The sequence below is a fragment of the Macrobrachium rosenbergii genome, chromosome 25 (assembly GCF_040412425.1).
Source record: "Macrobrachium rosenbergii isolate ZJJX-2024 chromosome 25, ASM4041242v1, whole genome shotgun sequence".
NCBI classification, from domain to species: Eukaryota; Metazoa; Arthropoda; class Malacostraca; order Decapoda; family Palaemonidae; genus Macrobrachium; species Macrobrachium rosenbergii.
This window is the reverse complement of record NC_089765.1, coordinates 19378821-19401320: the sequence shown is the minus strand read 5'-3', so window position 1 is coordinate 19401320 and position 22500 is coordinate 19378821. Positions and strand designations below refer to the sequence as shown.

At 35.2% G+C, this 22500-nt stretch overlaps 1 protein-coding gene across 1 annotated transcript in view; it reads right to left on the bottom strand.

Annotated features, from left to right (window-relative positions):
• The window catches only part of LOC136852406 (short-chain dehydrogenase/reductase family 9C member 7-like), a 63557-nt gene that overhangs the window by 40231 nt on the left and 826 nt on the right, over positions 1-22500 (bottom strand). The window lies entirely within an intron of this gene.

Below are 22500 nucleotides of genomic sequence, written 5' to 3'. Positions count from 1 at the left end.
TTACGAAAACAACTCTTGATGCTAATTTCCCGTCAGAGAGCATTATTCACCGAAACTGGCCTTTTACTTCCATCCTACGCACGAGCGACGACATTTCAAACATCTAGTTGCTAAGTAGAGGCAAAACACTAAAATATGAAATTGTATGATGGTAAATTCCTTCGACCCCTGGCTGCAACCCCTTTCATTCCTTTGACTGTACCTCCATTCATATTCCCTTTCTTCCATCTTGCTATCCACCCTCTCCTGACAATCGTATCAATCCCTTCGACCCCTAGATGCAACCCCTTTCATTCCTTTTACTGCACCTCCTTTCATATTCTCTTTCCTCCTTGTTTCATGGTGCAGCTGCGAGGTTTTCCTCCTGTTCCACCTTTCAAACCTTTCTGCTTCTAATTTCAGTTTCAGGCTGTGAATGATCTTAAAGGTCCCAGCGCTTGGCGTTTTGGCCCAAATGATATGTGTCATTCCATTCCTATACGATAGCAAAGTACAAATCAAAGGAAGTTCGCACTGTTATCCGCCTGTCCTTCTGAAGGCGATAATGTCCATGTAACTAAACTCCTATATAATAAAGTTGCCTGCTCAGCTCTGGCCACTGAGAACAGCTACTGCCCGACAATTATCTCCAAGAATTAAAAGCTTCAGACGCCGACGAGATATGAGATATCTCTTGGGTCCTGTCAAGTGAAATGACAGGGCGCCGCCGTTTTCGGGAGAATGATACAGTGACACCAAGGAATGTCGAGGAATTTTTACAATGTCGGAACTTGTAAGAATGACGGAGTGAAGTCTTGGCGACGATAAAAAGTGTGATGAAGTATTATGGCGTCAAATTAGAGATCGTGGCTTATTTGTGGCCGCTTGTAGCTCGGTGTCAAAGGAGCCGTTCTGTATGCTTTGATTGACGCTGATGGGAGAAACATATGATAAACACACACACACACACACACACACACACACACACCACTTCTCGAATGTTGGAATATCATGCGACTTGAGAAGACTGCTTTTCGGTAATAGTTTGAGTAATAGTTGTTTTTAATGTTTTGTAGTGACGACATTCAGAAGAGATGTGTTAGACCCATGGGAATGATGTGCGTCCGAATAGCGAAATTAAGCAACATGTATAAATTATATATATATATATATATATATATATATATATATATATATATATATATATATATATATATACATGTATACACATATATATATATATATATATATATATATATATATATATATATATATATATATATATATATATATATATATATACAAAATATATATATTTATATATATATATATATATTATATACATTATATATTATATATATATAGATAATAGATAGATAGATAGTTAGATAGTTAGATAATACACACAGTAGACATAACAAAAAGAAAGAAAGAAAAATAAGAAAACACAAAAACAGAAAAATCTGGACAGCAAGATAGAAAGTTAATAATAGATAGAAAGATAAAGATATTCTCACACATCTCTCACACATACAATACAGACAAACTCATCTCGACAAGTGAAAGAATAAGAAAGAATTCAGAAAACTAATTGTTACTTTGCACAAACTCTCCGACAAGTGCAAATTACGTTTATTTGCTCTCTTGTTGACTCTTTACATTAAAAGAATTTCCAAGTCCTCACTCTGAGGGCCTTGGCCTCTCATGGTTACTAAGTAATTTTGGTTTCTCATAGTTATTCCTTTTTTTTTCTTGGTTATTGTGTTGTTGTTATTTTGTAGGTTTTGATTGTTTTAATCGTTTTGTTGTAGTAATACTTGTCATTGGTGTAATTCCTGATTCCTGCTGGAAGGCCGTGATATCGGAATTGACGCTAAAATTGATGTAGAAACAGTTGTACTGCAATGAGTATAGACGTTGCTTATTATTATTATTGTTATTACTGTTATTGTTGTTGTTATTATTATTATAATAATTGATGGTATAATTGCTGATTCGTGCAGAAAGTTCATGGATGTAGAAACAGTTGTACTACAGTAAATATACACTGATTATTATTATTATTATTATTATTATTATTATTATTATTATTATTATTATTATTATTATTAATTGGTGATTCGTGCAGAAAGTTCGTGGATGTAGAAACAGCTTTACTACTGTAAATATACATTAATTATTATTATTATTATTATTATTATTATTATTATTATTATAGTAGTAGTAGTAGTAGTAGTAGTAGTAGTAATTATCACTGATATAATTGCTGATTCGTGCATGAGACTCATGTTATCAAAACTCATATTAAAATGGATGCATAAACAATTATTATTATTAACAGTTATTAAATTTTATTATTATTATTATTATTATTATTATTAGCTTTAATAGTAATGAAGAATTGATGATGGATATATAACGTGCGTGAAATCAGAGCATAACTAGAAACTGCTTATTGTACTCGGGAACACTTCGTAGGCGCTAAGTCCTTTCGTGTCAAATAGAAGAAAATCCCCCTCCCCCCGTTTTTTACTAGAATTTGGAAGTTCCGGTTCAATATCCGACTTCACGGAACAGCGGAAGGAATTCTGGAACTAATGCTTTAAGTAGGAATCTTAATAAGAATTTAAACCGACTTAGACGTAAATATCCGTTGGGTTATTTACACGACAATGTATGAATTTGGTTCTGTGAAAGCCTTAAATGACTTTGCATTCTTAATGCGTTAAGTAATGAATATTTAGCTTTTATAAACTAGATATTAACGTTTTAACTTGAGTTTTCGTTAGGTTAATTATACGAAAATGTATGAATTTGGTTCTGTTAAAGCTTCAAATGACTGTATTCTACCATGCAGTATACGTTAAACAATAAATCTTTAACTTGAGTCTCCTTTAGATTAATTTACGAAAATGTCTGAATTTTGGCTGCGCAAGCATTAAATGACTGTATTCTACCATGCAGTATACGTTAAATAATGAATCTTCAACTTTTGTAAACTAGATAATAAATTAACACGAGTCTCCTTTAGATTAATTGTACGAAAATGCATGAATTTGGTTCTGTGAAAGCATTAAATGACTTTCCATTCCACCGTGCAGCGTGCTTTAAAAAAATAAATCGTTAACATTTATAATGTAATCTCGATTTAGTGCACGTCATCATCTGTCTAGACGTCCGAATTCCAGACTCTATTCCATATTTATATTTATTCTAATTCATCAACTCATTTGTTCAGTGGTGGTCCGCGGACCACCCAGAATCACGATTCTGTTCCTGGCGTTCAAGAAACCAGCTAGGTTGCTTATCTGAGACTCTCCTGACGATGCCAGGGGCATTCACATGATACCCCAGACCACAGGGAATGCGAATGGGTAACGCAGTTTCATGCGTATGATTCGTGGTAGTTTGAGTTAGGTCGTAGAGAGAGAGAGAGAGAGAGAGAGAGAGAGAGAGAGAGAGAGAGAGAGAGTCGTTTCAGTTGGGTCGTATCAGAGTTCCGCTGGGAGTAAATAATACGCACAAGTGATGATACGAGAGAGAGAGAGAGAGAGAGAGAGAGAGAGAGAGAGAGAGAGAGAGAGAGAGAGAACATCTCGTAAGTACTTTATGAATGGTTTCAACCCGGTAGGGCGAGGCAAGTTTTAGTGATTGCGACATAGCAATCTGCTTCAGAGGTAAACAAAGGCATGCTGATTCTCTTCTGGAGAGAGAGAGAGAGAGAGAGAGAGAGAGAGAGAGAGAGAGAGAGAGAGAGAGAGCATCTCGTAAGTATTTTATGAATGGTTTCATGAATGGTTAGGGCGACACAGAGGTTTTAGTGATTCCTAGCAATCTGCTTCAGAAGGCAACAAAGGCATGCTGATTTTCTTCCGGAGAGAGAGAGAGAGAGAGAGAGAGAGAGAGAGAGAGAGAGAGAGAGAGAGAGAATATCTTTTCCTAACACATTCCTAGCACTGAGGTATCCTTCGACCCGTCATCCGGAACAGCTGATCATCATGTTGACGAAGATTTAATGCGGTGTCAATTACGGTCGGAGATGATCTCTCTCTCTCTCTCTCTCTCTCTCTCTCTCTCTCTCTCTCTCTCTCTCTCTCTCTCCTCCTGCTCTTCCTCCTGCCACGCAATACTACAGTAATAAAAAGGCAGGAAAGAAGGAGCTATAGTAAAAAAAAAAAGACTAAGGTATCACTTCACATGTTAGGTATACATATTAGTCACGCAGGATATACGCCACTTGGACAGGGATTAACGAGGGGTCCTTTTTGTCATTCAGGGGAAGGGGCAGGACCCATTTGGCTTTGGGCAGATGGCGCTTTGTTGACATGGATGCACCCAGCGGCTGGGAAAGTGCATCTCTCTCTCTCTCTCTCTCTCTCTCTCTCTCACTTATATATACCTTTAAGAGAATGCTGGTTACGCGGTTCGGCATTGCAGAAGGCGTTTTGCTAAAAGTTGGTGTGTTGCTTTAAGGAGACAAACGTCCATACTCTCTCTCTCTCTCTCTCTCTCTCTCTCTCTCTCTCTCTCTCTCTCTCTCTCTCTCTCTTTCATACACAAACAAACACATATGTATATATGTATACATATGTGTATGTATATATATATATGTGTGTGTGTGTGTAATGTACTATATATACGTACACAGTGGCTATATATATATATATATACATATATATATATATATATATATATATATATATATATATATATATATATATACAGATATATATATATATATATATATATATTTTTTTATATATATATGTGTGTGTGTGAGTGTGTGTGTGTGTTTGTGTGTATGGGTGGGCGTGTCTTGTTATATAAGAAACTCCTCGATACATAATTCTGAACACGTTCGAAATTACGTAATACCCATTTTGCTCCATGTGAAAAAAAGTGTTGAAATAACCCGATATATACGGAGCTGCGATAACGTACTGCACAACCTTCCCTCATGGTGTCAAATGAGCACACTCTCGCATTTAAACAGGTGTGAGGGTGCCGGTGAAAGGTTTTTTAAGGAAACTAAAATAACTCTCTCAAAGTTTGTATTCGCTGGCAGTAAACGCAAGGTTGTTTGTAATCAAATCTGTGTTTAAATGATGTATTGCTTAGTTGATATTTTTGTTTTAAATTTGTGATATGTGGAAACAATACGGATTTTGTATTCAAATCTGTATTTAAATTGTGTATTATTTAGTTGATGTTTTTATTTTAATTATTAGAAATTGATTTTTTTATTTTGAATAGATGATGTTTTTATTTTGAATTGTGTAATTTGTGGAACAGTAGAACAGGTACCGTGAACTTAATCGCTACATGCATCTCTTCATAACAATCATCATGCAAGCAAGAAAAATCATCACAAGCAATTCTTCTTCCCCGCGTAAAAAAATTCCTGAAGATAACAATCTCTAATTATGAACTTCTTTGGAAATTGAAAGCAATCCTCTAAGTATCATTAGTGTTTGTTTATATTATCGCACCAACAACACCAGAGTTTCCGTAGTATCTACGAACATTCTCCAGACAGCTGAATGTTTGGAGAGAGAATGTTCGGCTGAACTCAGGAACTCGGATAAACAAACGCCCATCTCCATCTTTCGCCGCATCGCTTCTGGTGACAGTCAGTGCAGTGGTGGGCGGGGTTTAGTGGGGGCGTGACATACCAACAGTTAATGGCTGTGGGAATAGGACTCTGCGGTTAAGAAAATGAATGAGAGTCGTGACTCATTATGTAGCAATTGCCTGATGGGAGATTTCGGTTTCGCTTGTATCCTGAGAACATTGGCATTGGTATTTAATATAGTTTATTTTTTATTATTTTATTTTTTATGCTGAGGTCATAATGATGACGTTGTTTATCAGGGGAAAGGATATAAATCAGGATGTAGGATATATTTTTTTCTTGTACGAAGAAATAGATTTTTAGTTTTCTGAAAGGAAAACTATTGAGCCGGCTTTGTCTGTCCGTCCGCACTCTTTTCTGACCTCAGATCTTAAACACTACTGAGGCTAGATCCACCCTCCAATCATCAGATATGCCAAATTGCAGCCATCTAGCCTCAGTGGTTCTTATTTTATTTAAGGTTAAAGTTAGCCATAATCGTGCTTCTGGCAACGATCTAGGATAGGCCACCACCGGGCCGTGGTTAAAGTTTCATGGGCCGCGGCTCATACAGCATTATACCGAGACCATCCAAAGATAGATCTATTTTCGATGGCCTTGATTATGCGCTGTACAGAAAACTCGATTGCGCCGAAGTGCATTTTTTACTTGTATTTATAATGCTGACGTATTTAGGCTCCGGAATTTTTCCCGTTATTGAATAACATTCTCTGTGTATTTAATCCAAAATTTGTAAGACATAATTGTAAACCTCTCATAGTGGGGAAAAAATTGTTTCCTTACCAATTACAAAATTATATGCCAATTATAAAAACGTTCACACATTGACGTTACTTATTATCCCACTCTTTCATGCGTCTTAATTAAAGATATATATTTAAAAAGATTACGAAACATGTCATATTTATGAGCCAAAACATATTTGATTTAATAAAAAAAATTATGTCATCAGTCATTCAATACATCAAAAAAAAAAAAACTTAAAAATCACATGAGTAAAAAATCCTTGTTCTGTCCCAGACCTCATCGTTATCACCTCACTTCCGATAAACAAGCCATGGCGCCCCTCTAATATTATTCTCCTTTAGGACTGAACTTTTTCTTATCCTGCGTTTGTGATAGCAAAGGTACGACAACAGGATGTTGAAAAGGAAGCTTCAGCCAAACAAACATCCGATAGTACCCGTAATGTCTCACGTTTGTTATCGAACTTGCTTCTCTGTCACATACCTGCATCCTGTATAGGCGTGGGATATCAGTTATCGTCTGTTATTTTTATGTCGAAATAACACGAAAATAACTGTGGGGTAGCTGCTGGGTCATGTGAATATGTCTGTTATTTGTTATTGGTATAACCTTCAAGAAATAATTGCGAAGAAATTATTTATATATTTTTACGTCAATAACTGAATTGTGTGTTTGTCATTTGTATTTCCGATGAATGATAATTCTTACTTAAAATAATTGTTAGGTTTATTGTCCTGGCGAGTATGAAAAAATCCGTCGGTCTAACTACTGACTGAAAAAATGGCGTAAAGTAGATGTTTTTAGTTTTCTGTAAAAAAAACTATTGAGATGGCAATGTCTGTCTGTCCGCCTTCAGATCTTAAAAACTACTGAGGCTACAGGGCTGCAAATTGCTATGTTGATCATTCACCCTCCAATCATCAAACATACCAAATTGCAGCCCTCTAGGCTTAGTAGTTCTTATTTTATTTAAGGTTAAATTTAGCCATGATCGTGCTTCTGGCAACGATATAGGATAGGCCACCATCAGACCGTGTCTAAAGTTTCATGGGCTGTGGCTCATACAACATTATACCGAGACCACCGAAAGTAAGATCTATTTTCGGTGGCCTTGATCATACGCTGTAGCGGCTGTACAGAAAACTCGATTGCGCCGGAGAAACTTCGGCGCATTTTTTACTTGTTTTTATATCATTCACGAAATAACACGAAAATAACTGTGGGGTAGTTGGTAGGTCATGTGAACATGTCTGTTATTTGTTACTAAGGTGCCAACGTCGGTTAAAAGATAAAAGACCTTTATTAATCAAAAAAAAAAAAAAAAAAAAAAAAAAAACACTGAAGCCAAATCTAACGTTGAATTCTGAATCTTACCCAATAACGAGACAGTGACGCTAGGTAAATTCGAACTGATGCCGATCAAGTAAAAAGTCTAATAAAAATTATGATTTTTTTTCTACAAGTGAATCAGATGCGAATCATAGAAGTACATTGGAAATATTTATCCCCCACGTCAGCTTTTGGACGAAGACGTGCATTAGAAGTCTCCTTGAAGATTATTATTATTTTTGTAAGTATCACACGAATGGCCTAATCTTCCCAAACACTTGTACAAGCAATTTTTGCGTAGCTGACCTCATCACTTAAGCCACTTTGTTAAACGTTGGATTTTCATGCAGAAGAGGTTTATGATCTACTGTGATCCGTTAAGGAACTCCCAGTAGTGTTCTTTGAATAACTGAAGGAATAATGGTAATTTTAGATACGTCTTCATAAATAATGTTTATTCCTTTTTTTTCTAATTATTTATATTTTTCTCAGGACGGATTAACGTGAACAGAAGGGTAGTTTTTGAGTTTAGTAAAACTCCGTTTCTTCTGTGTCTCTTGTTTGAGATATTTTATCGTGTGTTTTGTCTTTCATTGTTAGATTACAAAGTTCTGTTGCGTAAAATTTCAAGGCAGGTAATTCATTGCCATATGTATGTATTTCATCCATGGTATTTCTCTCTGCTTTCATATCAATTTATGAAGATTAAATTCAGTAGTTTGTAATTTTTGGTTTTTTTTTAGGTATATGTATTTTTAATACGTGTGTGTGTGTGTTTGCATGCATGCGTGCTTGTTTTCCTGTCAGACTAGCTGACCCCTTTCATCGCATCTGTCTACTGTGTGTGTTGTGCATCTGTTGTCCTGCCAGCTTCCCCGATCTGTCATCTATCTAAGAATTAATCGAAGCATTTTATTTCTGTCAGTGTTTTCGTTCTCTCAGATGTTCTGACCTCCTCTGTCTCGTCTATTTTCTTTGCCGTCTCTGTCTGTACGTCTGTAGGACGCCTGTGATAGCTCGGCCTATCTCCTGATTCGGACCTCTTTCATCTGTCTAGGAATAAGTCATTTTATTTCAGTCAGTGTTTGCGTTTTCCCGTTAGACTTTCTGACCTTTTATCCTGTCTATTTACTTTGCCATCTTGGTCTGTCTGGCTGTCTGTCTGTGCGACGCCTCCTATGACAGCTCAGCCTCCTTAATCCGGAGATAAATCTGACGGATGTGCAGTCCTTGATCCACTTAGAGGAGGAGGAGGAGGAGGGTCGCTTGCTTGGAAGGCGGTCGAATTCTTCTTATGCCCAAGACGAAGTCGGGCCGTGTCACCAAACTGGGAGCTTTCGCTCTTACAAAATATTATGTCGGGGATCGAATGTCTCTCACGTCCCCGCAACTTAATCTCCTTGTCCCATATTGGAATAATTATGAAAATGGCGGTGTTGTTTGTTTGTTTATTTTTTTTTATAGTAGGGGGAGGGGGTTAGGTGGTGTTTTCCTGCGCTTGCTTCGTCGTAGGTGCTGTGGATTGAGCGAGTGGTTTTAATCAGTCGTTCGTGAGATTGCTGTGGTGATATTTCAACTGTATGATGGGAAGTGATGCAACTTTGTAATCGTCATTAAGAACTGACAGACCGTCCATTACAAATTTGGCAGCTCCTACTATTACTATTACTTACTATTACTACTACTACGACTACAATACCCAAGACATAATGGTCTTAAATAAAAAATATTAAGACTATTTTACCTACAAATCTTGTCAAATGAGTTGATAACAAAACCTTTTGAGAAAATTAAGGTCTGGGTTAAGAAATGTCGCTTTGATATAAAGAACTGAAAGAGGTAATCATGTTCACGCGAATGTTCCCCAAGTCCGGAAACCCTCATTATTTTTACGAATCTTTCTCACGAAAAAGGTCAATTTTTCAATTTTTATTCGTATAAAGCTTATTGTACTCCTCTTATGGTTACACACAAAACACGCGCTGAGAGAGAGAGAGAGAGAGAGAGAGAGAGAGAGAGAGAGAGAGAGAGAGAGAGAGAGAGAGAGAGAGAAATTCATCCTTACGCAAAAGCTGATATAAAAAAATAAAAAAATCACTGCTTGATTTCTTGAGTCTCAACAGATCACGCAATCCATTGATCTCAGACAAAAACATTTAATAGAGAGAGAGAGAGAGAGAGAGAGAGAGAGAGAGAGAGAGAGAGAGAGAGAGAGAGAGATGACATTAATAAACAGAGCGCAAACTCGATTGCTGTGCTTCCCCTCTTCCATAATTCCTAGATTCAATCATCCGTAATTTCTAGATACAAGTTATTTCTTTCTAGACGGAAGCTTTTAATATCTGTAATCAGTAGAGGTTGCATGTGATGTGGCTTGCTTCTCGTATCAGTTGCGTTATTGTCCAGTTATTCATTCTCCTTTGTTCATTATCCTTTAATCGCTCGGATTATTTGGTTCAGACAATCGCGATGGGTGGGATGCACGTGTTTTTGTTATTTTTTTATTTTTTTTTTTTTTTTTTTGTTTTTAATAATTTTCGTTTTAGTTTTGTTTCCGGCTTATTGTGAATGAGCCCAGTGCTTAATGAGCAACGGAAGTTAGTTTATGCTAATACATCATCTTTATTATTTATTAGTAGATTCCATGTCATTTTTGAAAGAAATTCATGGTTATGTAATTTCACATACATACACACACACACACACACACACACACACTCTGTCTTCTCTGTCTGTCTGTATATATATATATATATATATATATATATAGCTATCTGTCTATCTATCTATCTTCTTTTATCTATCTATCTGTATATATATATATATATATATATATATATATATATATATATATATATATATATACACATACATACTTGCATACATATATATACTGTATGTATATGTGCACATATCTATCTATCTATAATATATATATATATATATATATATATATATATATATATATATATATATATATATATATTTACAGGATAACAAATTATTTCCATCACTTCGTTATGAAGTTGCTTTAAACAATCAAACAATAAAAATAATTTTCAATTCGGAAGACAATCAGTATCAATAGTCAGGTCATCCGTAAGCTCATCTATTTAATGGTCGATATGAACAACAGTCTTTGCTTGAAATCACGTAAAAACAGGTCACATATGATCGACTTGCTATGGCAACAGCAGAGAAATAAATCGATAAGTAAATAAGCTGGTTAATGGACAATGAATAAAACAGATAAATAAATGCTATTCAAATTTATTCTTACATTACTATACCTGAACCCTATTATAGATTATTCCCGTGAAGAATCCTTAATACTCGGAAAATAAATAAATAAATTATTGACTAATGAATTAAACGGATAAACAAGTGCTTTTCAAATACGTTCATGCATAACTAAACCTGAACCTTCGGTTATTCCCACGATTAAACTTTAATGTTATCTGGAAAACCAGTGAAGATGAGTGGCTAAGGAGTGCATGGGAAGAAGGACTGATAAAAGTAGACGAAGACCCAGAAATATACAGAGACATTACGCAAATGACGAAGCGCATTAACATTCTCATCTAAATTCATCTGGCGTTTCTAATTCCGCTAAATTGGACCTAATGCGAACATCTGTATCTCAGGTAAGGGACCATCACATGCATGGCTGAACACGGCCTACTTTCAAGCCAGAGAGAGAGAGAGAGAGAGAGAGAGAGAGAGAGAGAGAGAGAGAGAGAGAGAGAGAGAGAGAGAGAGTTTGTATGCTCATTTGGATAAATCAGTTATTCTTGACATGAAGTTTCAGACTAAGAGAGAGAGAGAGAGGGAGAGAGAGGTATATATGCTAAGTTGGATAAACCAGTTATTCTTGACGTGAATTTTCAGATTAAGAAAGAGAGAGAGTTTATATGCTCATTTGGATAAACCGACTATTCTTGACGTGAAGTTTCAGATTGAGAGAGAGAGAGAGAGAGAGAGAGAGAGAGAGAGAGAGAGAGAGAGAGAGAGAGAGAGAGAGAGAGAGAGAGTTTACATGCACAGTTTATGTCCTCAGTTGGATAAACCAGCTAATCTTGATATGAAGTTTCAGAGAAAATAACCAACAAAGTGTTGGGAAGTGTTATGCCACTTATATATATATATATATATATATATATATATATATATATATATATATATATATATATATATTATATATATATATTTTCTTGGTATTTTCATTTTATTTTTTTATCACAGATATATTTTACTGCTACTCATCTACCTTATGACCTTGGTAAAAGCATCTCAAATCACATGTATATGTACAGTATATGTATATATTACACACACATGTATTTCATGAAAAAAAAACACGCATTGCCCAAAAGAAGAATGATTTTGGTCCAGATTAGAGAAAAGAAACAGACATTCACCAAAACAAAGACCGCGCAAAACAAAAGAGTAACTCTATGCGCAACCCCCACAATGACAGTCTCAAGACAGAGAGAGAGAGAGAGAGAGAGAGAGAGAGAGAGAGAGAGAGAGAGAGAGAGAGAGAGAGATTGTAAACACTGTAATGTACCTTTTAAGTATGTTTACAGTCTGCTTTGTGTCTCTCTTAAGATAAAAGAACATTAGTTTATGCAGGACTACGAGTGGTTTTGAATCTCCAAGGTCTAGAGTTGAATACGAATATTTATTTACAGAACATTTACAGATATCCTGATGTGTAAACATAAAGGCTGAAATTTTAGCTTTTATTTCTTGTTTTCGTCGATAAATTCTAAATAACTGTAGTGTATATTCAGCCGATTATGGTAAAATAAATGAAAATAAGGAGAGAGATATGTTTAAACATTTTACATAAAATTTACCCAGTGTTCTTTCAACCCGACTTATGTTTCGCAGATTAAAGGAAACTCAATAGACGGTTTGATTATTAAGTCTTACAAAATATGTCAGTCATATTTCGAATTAAGTGCATTATTTCAGGCTAAACGTTGAAATGCACAGACAATATTAGCTGGATATTTTCTGGTTGGTAGAAAATAGCAACTTCCAGGTGAATTGAGAACAAGAATCACTGTGAGTTGTCATGGTTTGATTCAGGAACTAATCCTCTAAAATCGTACCTTGCATGGATGTCATTTTTTTCTCACTTTTTTTTATTGGAAAAATCGCGTGCAGCTTTGTGCTTTAGTGCCGAAGAATATAAAAAAATGCTTTGACTTTTATTTCGTCCATGGATGAAGTTTGAGCGTTTGACCCTAAAGAAATAAAAAGCAATGTTGTAATAATCATTACTGTTCGTTTTTAGACTTTGTAATCTACCCAGCAACAGAATGCACATTCTCATTCTCTCTCTCTCTCTCTCTCTCTCTATATATATATATATCTATATATATATATATATGTATATATATATATATAATATATATATATATATAAATATATATAATTTAATATATATATTTATGTATATACAGTATATACACATATAAATATATATAATATATATATATATATATATATATACATATATATATTTATGTATATATACACACATATATATAAACAGTCATAAAAGGGGAGAGAGAGAGAGAGAGAGAGAGAGAGAGAGAGAGAGAGAGAGAGAGAGAGGGAGAGAGAGAGAGAGAGGGAGAGAGAGGGGAAAAACTGGACGCATAAAATGCAGAAGATAATCATATCCCCAGACTTATTCTAGTGGCACTTGTTCCGGTCTAGAGGCACAAGTCCTCTTTTTCCTGTTTCCAAGTAACATAATTCCCAATTCCGGTTCAATCACGCACCTTGCGCTAAAGTTAGAATTCTTTGTACGTGAGAACTTCTCAGATAGTATTGATGCCTTGTATCATGTGAAAAATATTGATAGCAGCCAAGTTAGCTTATACTTCCAGGTAAACGGTAAATATACAACACGCACACAAAGGATATAGATATATATATATATATATATATATATATATATATATATATATATATATATATATATATATATATATATATATATATATATATATATATATATATATATATATATATATATATATATATATATATATATATATATATATATATATATATATATATATTCTAATATATATATATATATATTCTAATACTTTAGTGGTGGGGCAAATAATTCTTGTATAGCTTCAGATATTTGACTAAAATTCGTAAGGGATCAGTCAAATCTCTCGCTAAATTGCGTCACACCTTGATGCCTCGTGTAAAAGTGTTGTATCTACATATTCTTCAGTCTCTTATTTACTATATATACATTTTGCCTTTGCATTTTTATGTCTGTTAAAGCCTTGTATAAGATTGTAAATAAATATTTTAGGCGATATCTAGGCATAACTCACATTATATTTTTTATTATGTTTTTCAGAAAGCTTTTATGTTGCAGTCTTTTATTTTCCTTTTTTTTATTGCATCCTTTTTTTTATTTGAACCGAGGGATATGTCTGAGCCATTGCCCCCACCGCCCACCCCTCCTAAAAAAAAGGGAACGTTCTCAACACTAATAAAAGTACAAAAGCAAGATTAGGAAGTACTGCATCAAGTTATCCTCTACTTCCTAATCTCTCTCCTCAGTTTCCTAAAGTCTGTTTTTGGCCGTACAGCCTGAAGGACGGTTGTTAATTCGCTCATTCATAATTCATGCAAAGCGCAATTTCGGACTCTCTTCAACGTCTGCGTCCGAAACCGCTGACGCGTCTTCGGCTTCGCGTGAAATTAAAACTAATGGGTTTGTCGTCGCGTAAAGAACTTTTTTAGCTTTCATAATTTATTTCTTCGTCGAGGGTTAATGCTGAGCTTAGGATAAAGGGACAGATGCGGAATATCAAGGTCAAGGTATAAGGTTAAGGCGAGTACTGCTTTCGGACAAGTTTGTCAGCGGTAAGCGAAGATTTTAGGTCTTAATAAGTGGCTAAGGTCATTGCGCAGACGGCGAGTCTCGGCCAAATAACGCATAGTCTGAAGGGTATTGTTCGCGTACCCAGTATATTATTTAGATTTACGCACACATGTTGTGTAATATATGTAGATATGTACATACACATACATGACATAGTATATGTATGCAAGTATATGCGGCAGCATTATAACGCGGAAGCGTTATAATGAAACAAGATATTCTCCCATCACGCAAAAGGACATGCTTATTAATGAGGCTACGAGACACTTCCTCTCCATTTCCGTCATCGTAAATCCTCTCTCTCTCTCTCTCTCTCTCTCTCTCTCTCTCTCTCTCTCTCTCTCTCTCTCACACACACACACTACCAGCCTCTCAGTAACTGGATAGTCTCGCACGAAAGTATTTGATATTGCAGAATAATTTATGAACCTGTTTATCCTGTTGACATATTGTAGGCGGATGAAGCAACAAGTCGACGGTCTGTTGCCGGGAAGACAGCCATCTGTGTTTACTTTGAGTGTGTGTGTGAATCTTCGACTTCGTGTATATAGACTTACTGTTTTGCAACGTAGATGCTAAGACGGGTAAAAGCTTTAGAATTTGAATAGTCATTTTCGTGTTTCTGTAGTTTTTTAGCGGGTTTGGAGATTAAATAGTTATTTTTGTATTTCTGTAGTTCTTTAGCTGGTGTGTGGGAGCTATGCTATGTCTCACTCGTGTGTGTGTGTGTGTGTGTTGTGCGTTTGTGTGGGCATTAGCAGGATACCCCAAGAACGGATAAACGGATTTTCATTATCGTGTTATAAGACGTTGCTTGGTGAAAATGAATGTACATTCAACTATTAGTGGCTAGGGAAACCATCTCGTTTTTAATTGCTCTAACTTTCAAATAATGAAGCCCAGCAATGTTCCTCCCTAGTTTCGGTAATAATTCTAATAAAATAAGATGGCCCAACCAACTCGGCCTTAGAGACAGTTTGTCTTCAGTCAACTTATAACTGTTATTTCGGCCCAAACAAACAAAAGTAAGAGGTTACCTGAATCTGGTATTATTAAAGCAACCAGTTTGATTCCGGTAACACTCGTGCTTTCCAGTCTCAAGTATCTGCACTGCAAAACTACCGGATCTTTCCTAGATAGTGACCCCCAAGTGCATTAACCTGGTATGTACCCACCTTTGTGGCGTGTATAGAATAGCCCGTTCGGGATGACGATAAAAACATAAACAAAAGACTGTAAATATCATAAGGATAATGACCCCCAAGAAATATTAGTCCTAGATAACGACCCCCGAAAACCCTTGGGGGTCACTGTCTAGGAAAGATCTAAACTACGCATCGAATTTCCCATACGTAAGTAAGACTCTCTCTCTCTCTCTCTCTCTCTCTCTCTCTCTCTCTCTCTCTCTGGCGAATCGCATACACACACACAAACCGACCAGCGATTAATGGCGCACTTCCTTTGCATTGTTCATTCATCGGCGTTCTCTTCCACAGCCCTCTTCGCCAATACTAATCACTTCCTCCTCCCGGTGGGTGACATTGGATGACATCACGGCACCCCTACCTACGACAGGTGCGATGCCATACATTATGCTGGCTGCGTCGGCGTTGGTCGTTGTTTGAGACTGTGGTTTTGAGTGATGTATACGTTAACGCACACAAACGTACACACACACACATACATATATATATAGACATATATACATATATTCATATTCAATACAACACGAAGGAACGCGTGCTTGAGAATATCACTAAGTCCACGTCGGAAGGCGGGTGAAAACCTGGACTTTGAACAAGTACTTTCGTGGTTTATTCTACATTTTCAAGTTCACACTGAATATAAAAGAAGTTGACAGAGGTTTATTTACAAAAACACAGATTATTAACAAACTATAACCCCGCCCCAACCTTCTGTTTTTGTAAATAAATCTCTGTCAACTTCTTTTGTATTCAGTGTGAACTTGAAAATGTAGAATAAACTACGAAAGGACTTGTTCCAAGTCCCGATTTTCACTCGCCTTCCGACGTGGACTTAGTGATACATACATATATATAAATACATAGAAATAATCAACACACAATCACGTGTGGAACAGAAATAAATTTCTGACTCACGTCAGGATCGAACCCAGGTCTTTCAGTTGAAAGACAAGACAGCTGCCAACCAAGCCACACATGCCATAAAAGAAGTTGGGACCTTTTACGGCGTGTGTGGCTTGGTTGGCAGCGGTCTTGTCTTTCAATTGAAAGACTTGGGTTTGATCTGACGTGAGTCGGAAATTTATATATATACTTATGTATAAATACTTCTTCATACTGGCTGGGTCCATCCACCACAGTCGACTAACTCCCAGGGACAAATTCAATGCTTAGGTCAACATATATATATATATATATATATATATATATATATATATATATATATATATATATATATATATATATATATATATATATATATATATATATTCACTCATTCGTTTTACATAGTACTTCCTAATCTTACTTTTCTTCTTTATGGCTGTTAAAAATATATGTACATTTATTGACCTAAGCATTGAATTTGTCCTTGGCAGTTAGTCGACTGTGGTGGATCCAGCCGGTATGAAGAAGTATTTGGGGATTGCACCCTTATCCCAAAAGTCTCGCTGAGATCAGAAGGATTGACCCCTAATAATGAAACTGAAAGTAAAATCTTCATCGTTGCAAAAAGTGTCTTATCTATCACATTCTCGGGTTGTTTAAAGTCTGCTTCCCCCGAAATGTGGACCACTTCGTCAATACAACCGACAAAATTGAAGTCACGCATATCCGTCTCCTTTCCGTGCTAGCGTTCACGTTCACTCGGAAAGGGAAGAGAGAGAGAGAGAGAGAGAGAGAGAGAGAGAGAGAGAGAGAGAGAGAGAGAGAGAGAGAGAGAGTGAGTTTAAGTAGACATAAAATATGCCTTTTGTGGTCGGTGAAAAGACACATTTTGGTATGCATGTCACATATAAATCACTTTTTGCGCGTGTGTGTGTGTGTGTGTGTGTGTTTGAGAGAGAGAGAGAGAGAGAGAGAGAGAGAGAGAGAGAGAGAGAGAGAGAGAGAGAGAGAGAGAGAGAGAGAATTTAAGTAGACATAAAATATGCCTTTTGTGATCGGCGGAAAGGTATATTTTGGGACGCATAAAACATATATATCACTTTTTGAGAGAGAGAGAGAGAGAGAGAGAGAGAGAGAGGGTATTATGTTTTTCGAGTGGCAACAGTATACCCTATGCGAGTATATTGGAAGTGTATTTAGCCTGAGATTACAAATTCGTTTATTACGATGGAATATTCCTCAGTAATTATGCTTAAGAAAAACGATAATACCTTTAATTTTTACCGAGCAATTTCTTGACAATCTTCATGACCACAATACTACATCAGGTTTAGCGATGCTCTGCAGTAGCACAGGGCAATATCTCTATATATTCACTAATGCAATATTGGATGTATAATGCATAGTCCCTTAGACATACTAATGAAATAGATTTCAATACACAAATTGTCGATAACACGAGCAACGCAATCGGTTAATGGAAAGGCCTTTGAAGTTTTAAGGCAATTGGATATTTTATCCTACCACTATGGTTGTTTATAAAGTTAGCATCAGTATGTGACGTGTATTCAGTGTATTCAAGCATAGAGGATATACCAAAGACACACAATCATATTTTCAGATAAACAGAAATTCGTAAGAGACCTTATTTATCTTTTAGCAGTGGGCCAGTGCATGCCATTTTTGGTAACAGTGTCAGCGATAAGACAGGATTATCCCGTAAAGGAATGGTCTTTTAGACAAGAACTAATAATAATAATAATAATAATAATAATAATAATAATAATAATAATAATAATAATAATAATAATAATAATAATAATAATAATTTCAATACGCGTGACTAATTTTTATGTAAGTTCCTCCGACGCGTTTTGGCGTGTACGTGAACTTTGAACTTTTAGGTCAATCTGTATGTTAAGATAGATCGATAATTATGTAAGTAAGATAATCCTAAAAGACTATAAGTAACTCTGTCACAGACACGCAAAGGCTACAAAAAATAAAGCTACAGAGATTTCTCAATTTCGTCTCGTGATACGCTGTCGTGTTCGATACAAAATTACTCATTATTGTAACTTTGTGCTTTCATATTTAATGAAATTATCACGTGTAATTTATTCACTTATTTTCAGCAGGTTACTGTATGGGATATAATAAAAGAACATTATCTCTAATTCATGAAATGGTTGCAACAATATCTGGAAATCTTTCGTGCATGCAAGCGCGTGAAGTAAGTGAAGTTTGGGTTCTAAATCCCTTAGAGTTTAGTCAACTTTCACGCTCGTCAAACTTGAATTTAAATAAAATAAACAGGTAATTGTTTCGATGTTTCACGTTTGTATGCGATAATTTCGGAGTGAAAAAACAAGGCATTTAAAGATTTATTAAAATGATGAACAAAGAGAGGCGAGAATTCATTATTTGGGTTGAAAGAAATATCTTCTTGCGGGAAAGAACGCATTCATTCTAATATCCCTTTCAGGCGTCATACAAGAAATATGATTTTCAAGCGAACTAGATCTGATATAACAACACATTAAAAACTATTCAGTATTTGGCATTTCCTTACTGAACAGAGTATATAGAAAAAACACGCGTGGGGAAATTCTGCAAAACGCTGTGGCGTCGACGAGAATAAATATTTTTTCATGAATCTGATTTTCTTTGGGCTCGTGGTCTCTTACAACCAACAACCTGGTACCGTGCAGTTAAAACACAGCTAAAAAATACTTTATTCATTATCACAGACCAGTAAACACGTTTGTATTTAAATGTATTTTCTTAATGAAGGTAAACAACACGATAAACAGGTGACCAATAGCTATTTGCAGAGTAGCGACAGATTTGAGATAATATTAAAATGTTTACTGGGGAAGTATCAAATGCCAGTAATTCGTCTTAGAACTGAGATATATATAAATGTCATAATTAGTAAATGTCACACGGGTGAATATCTACGAAATGTCAATGAAAGGATGGAACTGTCGTAGAGTTTGTCACATCAACCGTGATTTAGATAATTGTAAAGAACGGGACAACCGAATCCTTTTTGTATTTTGCATGGAAGATTTTCCCCAGCTAATTTCGTACGCTTTGCAAGGACTTTAAACTTGTCCCTGTTACAAAATAAAATCTTTTTAAATATGCTAATCCCAAACACACTACAAATTACTGATTTCCTTCTCTCATATTTCTTCTTGAGTTTTTGCTTCAAACGGGGATTTCAGTCAGCATTTAAGGGGGAAAGATGTAAAAAAAAAAAGTCTTTAATCCAGGACTACAAAAATAAACATAGAAGTCATAATGAAAGTCTTCTATTATAGCTATTTAAATACAATGAAAATACAGTGAGCACTTAGTTTTAATTGGGAAATTTAGGAGTTAAGCTTTCATTATATAACAGTTTTACTTTATTTCCGAAGACAGATAGCTTAAGTTACGCCGTAAATATTAAACATTAATGTTCTTTTCTGTGTTTTTTTTATTTTATCGTTACGAAAATCTAAACAGTAAAAAGTATTATAATATCTGTATTTCGTCATTATATCAGTACTAAAAACATATATAGCAAAAAAAATTTACTGTGTAGTTTTTCTAATCTACTCTCGTCGCGAAAGTCACCCGCTTAAACCCAGTACCATTTCTGCAGATGAATCATCTGTTTCACTGCGGATACATTATATCACTACTAAAATTCCAAACATTAAAAAAATAACAACACTGTGTTTCCTAATCTATTCTCTTGACAAAATGTCACCCGCTCTCTTATTTTTTTCTAACCTATTCACGTCGCGAAAGTCACCCGCTCAAAACTCGTATATAACTTCTGAAGATCGATCGTATGTTTCGCTGCGGGTAGCTCTTAAGCATACCCGGGCTATCTGATGTGCCTTTATTGCTTGTACTTACATGGGCATCTCAGATAAGACGGGGTCCTATTAATATTCGGTCGCCTGTGATATCGTGCCACGTCTGTTCATTTGCATGCAAGAAACTCAGGCGCAGGAGGTGGCGTGGTCAATCGTTTGTTAAATTGTTGTTGAAGTTGACGTATGCAAGGTATTTGTAATTTGCTTTGGTTTGTTATAAGTATTATAGATATGGATGTATTTATGTATACATATGTTTATATATACATACATATATATATATTATTATATATGTATATATATGTAATATATATATATATATACATATACTGTATATGTGTATGCATGTATAATGGATAATACAGAGAGAGAGAGAGAGAGAGAGAGAGAGAGAGAGAGAGAGAGAGAGAGATAGTATCAGCATATGCCCATGGAAGTCGCAAGTTCGATAAATCTAAATGGGTTTGACAATGAACAGTAACCGGGCAACGTCAGGTACGAGGGGCGCCATTGACATGAATAGTTCAACGTGTTTACAGTGGTAGATAATTCTTTATTTTATACGCACACACACACTTATGCATATGCCGTACGTATGTATATATGTGTGTAGTTTTTCCAAGGGTCACAGTTACCATAATATTGCCATTTTCTTGTTATTATTAATGAAAATAAAATTGAATCTTAGCGAAGGCCAAGTTATTATTTTTAAGTAACGGAAATGTTGAAAACTTATAACTTTTGTATCAAAATATACTTTAAGATTGAGTGTTATTATTATTATTATTATTATTATTATTATTATTATTATTATTATTATTATTATTATTATTATTATTACGGAGCCGAAGCAAAATTAATCACGGAAGAGAAATTAAATGAAAAGAGAAATAATTACTCTCTCTCTCTCTCTCTCTCTCTCTCTCTCTCTCTCTCTCTCTCTCTCTCTCTATATATATATATATATATATATATATATATATATATATATATATATATATATATATATATATGTGTGTGTGTATATATGTGTGTGTGTGTGTGTGTGTGTGTGTGTGTATGTATATGTATACGCCAGCAGTACGTTTTAATCATGCTCTTAAAAAAACTTTAAGAATCTCAAGATAATTGGTGGAGACCAAATGTGAATAATTCATTGAAATGTTTTGTATGCAAAAATAATATGAACTCCTAGCACCTGGTCACAATGATATTGCGTAACCGTATCGCTTAATATTAAAAAATGATCGATCATTAAATTCACCACAGTTCAACTGCATTAATGTAAGTTATTGTTTCGTTTGTTATTTTATTATTATTATTATTATTATTATTATTATTATTATTATTATTATTATTATTATTATTATTATTATTATTATTAGTTCATTTTCACCAGGGCTGTAATTTTCACGGTCATCTGTGTCTACCCTAATATTTTTATTACCATTAGTTTGATACGTCTCACTTTCAGCTAAAGAATTCCAAACCAGTACAGTAGTTAAAAAATTATTTTCGACTCGCAATATAAACCAACATTTATTTAGTTAAAAATACAGACTGTTAATATACTGCAACTTTTTTGCTTGTGTGTTGAAAATGGGTAAAAAATTATTTTGTCCCATTCTCTTAATTATTCAGTACTGGAATTATTAGGGGATCTTCGCGATTACCTTTATATCAGTAACAAAGTGTCAAATAAACTTTCCTTTTATAAATATAACTTATTAACAACCACCCACCAGCAACAAGAAAATAACAACAGCCAAAAGCATAACAATAACTACAACACAGATCCATCTCAGTTCGGTTTTGTTTGATTAGTTTCATTCTCCGGAGACACCAGGTGGCGTTAGGGAATGTGTGGGAGAGAGAGAGAGAGAGAGAGAGAGAGAGAGAGAGAGAGAGAGAGAGAGAGAGAGA